Raw genomic sequence first — 460 nt, forward strand, 5'->3', positions numbered from 1 at the left:
GTATAAATAAAATTCATGAAGTAACTGAAGAAGTATTGGTTTTTACACCTATTCATCTTTGTAAAATGTGCCTTTTTTTTTTTCTTTTCAAAGGTGAAGGAGAAAATAAAACTGTATATCTTAGGCACATGAGATGAAGGGAAGCGCTAAGAATTACTGAAAGATGTAATGGTTTTGTTTTGTTCTTTTTATTTTTGTTGACCCTGCTAAGAAAGGTATATAGTTATAAATAGAAGGAAGTGTTTCCTAGATAGTGTCCAGCTACCACTGCTGACTATTATGAAATAAGAGATCCTGGGTAGAGTGAGCATGAGAGGAAAATGGGGAACAAAACTCAAACTCATAAAAAAGACCAAGTTTACTGGCTTAATTGAGACTGGTGGAATCCCTAATACTATGGCTGTTAGTCACCATTCAAGATGGAACTAAACTCACCCTGGTGGCTCAAGGTTCAGTCAAA

Source organism: Orycteropus afer, unplaced genomic scaffold (genome assembly GCF_000298275.1).
Source record: "Orycteropus afer afer isolate SDZICR_OR568_19922 unplaced genomic scaffold, OryAfe1.0 scaffold00445, whole genome shotgun sequence".
NCBI lineage: Eukaryota > Metazoa > Chordata > Mammalia > Tubulidentata > Orycteropodidae > Orycteropus > Orycteropus afer.